Below are 2,500 nucleotides of genomic sequence, written 5' to 3' on the forward strand. Positions count from 1 at the left end.
CAATGTTGTCTTTGAAACATATGTCGAATATAAAAGAATTCGAATAACATCTGCATTCAACTCCATTTATTTACTTATACTACACAAATTACTGCACATTAACCCGGAGTTTCTACCTTTGAATAGGTCGCTACCTCCGTTACTTGCATGAATTTGTCCCTGGTGTTTTTTTTGCTCTGGTAACTGTTTATGAATTTTTCCATGTTAACAGTAAAAAGAAAGAATAAAGGGGGGGAAAGAATAATGCATTTACATATATTATATATATTATATATATATATATATATATATTATATATATATATATATATAATTATATCTGTGTGGGTGTGTGTGTGGGTGTGTTGGTGTGTGTTTGTGTGTGTGTACGTTATGTATCTATATTGTATATATGTATATACATATAATATATGTATAATAGATGATTATATGCGTGTGTAGTATAATATATATATATATATATATATTATTAATATATATATATAGATACATACACTTATATATGTAAGTGTATATTATAGCCAGTGGTTAGGGCAGCAAGCAATCTCGTGGTCGTAGGATCGCGGTTCGATTCCAAGACTGGGCATTGCGAGGTTTATTGGGCGGAAAAACACCTAAAGGCTCCACGAGGCTCCGGCGGGGGTGGTGATCCCTGCTGTACTCTTTCACCACTCTTTCTCCCCCTCTTTCTTCTGTTGGCCTGCTCGCTAGCCAGCGGGGTGGCGTCATTCGAAGGCTAAAACAATGCGAACGCATTGTGCCAGCGTTGTGTAAACTACATCTGAGGAATGGTCGGTCAAGTGAGATTATACACTTATATACAATACATACATACATACATAATACATACATACATACATACATACATATATATATATATATATATATATATTATAATATAAATATATACATATGTATATATATATGTTTGTATGTATATAGTTTATATCCAATTAAAAGAAGAAAAGTAAAGAAGATCGATCCTCATAACATCCAAAAGAACATGTTTTCACTCTGATGAAATTATACTCATGTCACATAAATGTAAATTTAATGTATAAATTTGTAATAATTTCTTGAAATAGCTGTAAGCAGCAAAGATGGCCAATTTGATAACAAAAAGTATTAAATTCCTTATCTCTAATTTCTTTATTTCTTTTAAATGAATATAAACCATGTGCTTAATAAGATCTATATATAATATATATGCTTAATATAGATCCAATGTTTTAAGGGAATTTCATTCCCCCAAAATTCTAGGTATTGAATCAGTATTTCCTTGAAAACATCTATCCCTTCCAAAGGCTAACATATCCCCTAATTATATGTCTACATATTCATTTATGAATATATATACATACATACATACATATATATATATATATATATATATATATATGTGTATGTATGTTAAATACATTATATGTATGTATGTATGTACATACATATACATATTATATGAATGTATGCATGTATGTATGTGGGCGTATATGTATTTCGGTTTTACATATTTTTCTAAATTCACACAAAAGGGTGACCTAAGATTAGAATAAAGACAAGTCCCACCCATGCTAGCATGGAAAGCGGACGCTAAACGATGATGATGATGATGATGATAAGTACATGCACAAAGTTTTTCAAATAATTAGGAATAGCTTACGTCATACAAAATAAATTGCATTACACTTTGAAAGGATAAATTGTAAACAACATTCAAGGTCACAGAAATTCAGGTCAGTTAAGGAGTAGCATGATAATGAGTGAAGATAGAATGTATAGATAAATAAAATTCCAGGAAAAACACAATGAATAACCTTATTAGCTGAGAGGACTTACTTCCTGCCTACTAAAATTATATAAACTTATGAATTTAAAACCAGTTTGTTCATTCCAGCGAGAGAACTCCAACTGAAAACCTCAAAAAAAACTTACTCAGCTGAAAATCTTAAAACTCAAACTTATCCAACTGAAAACTTCTGATTCAAGGTAAAGAAGAAATTTTCTTGACTTAAATCTTGTCATATATATATAATATTTTATCTTTTACTACTTAAAGCTGTGGCCATGCTGGGGCACACTGTCATTATTGAGAACTTCCTCAGATATGTGGAATTTGGTGAATAAGGGAGTTTGATGTCATTGCCCTTATTTGTGCCTCCTGCCACAAGGGAGGTTCATCTAGGATTCTCAACAGGGAGAGGTCCAGTTTTCTTTTGAAAACACATCCACTTTGTGTTAGTCACTCATGCTTTTTGGGAGAATATTAAAAAGCTGTGGACATTTAAAACCCAGGCTGTTGCAGTAATAACTGGTCCTGAAATGTGACGCAGTGTTGGGATATTTGGCTCTGTGCAGTGGTGACCCGTTCTGGCGTTTGTGTAGCTTTCAAAGCCAAAGTTTGGTACAATCCCTTCCAGATGTTTATATTACTGCATATCTTCCCCACCTTCACTCTAGGGGTAAAGTCTTACCTGTTTCAGCCTTCCGAGTAGTTGAGCTGT

General features: G+C 32.5%; 1 protein-coding gene across 1 annotated transcript in view; it reads left to right on the forward strand.

Annotated features, from left to right (window-relative positions):
• Positions 1–1,864: 1,864 nt before the first annotated feature.
• Positions 1,865–2,500, forward strand: part of LOC118760838 (receptor-interacting serine/threonine-protein kinase 4-like) — a 21,587-nt gene continuing 20,951 nt past the window's right edge. The window contains exon 1 of the mRNA XM_029800546.2: positions 1,865–1,985. The gene's annotated coding sequence lies outside the window, so the exon portion shown is untranslated. The remainder of the gene's footprint in view (positions 1,986–2,500) is intronic.

This window comes from Octopus sinensis, unplaced genomic scaffold (genome assembly GCF_006345805.1).
Source record: "Octopus sinensis unplaced genomic scaffold, ASM634580v1 Contig15395, whole genome shotgun sequence".
NCBI classification, from domain to species: domain Eukaryota; kingdom Metazoa; phylum Mollusca; class Cephalopoda; order Octopoda; family Octopodidae; genus Octopus; species Octopus sinensis.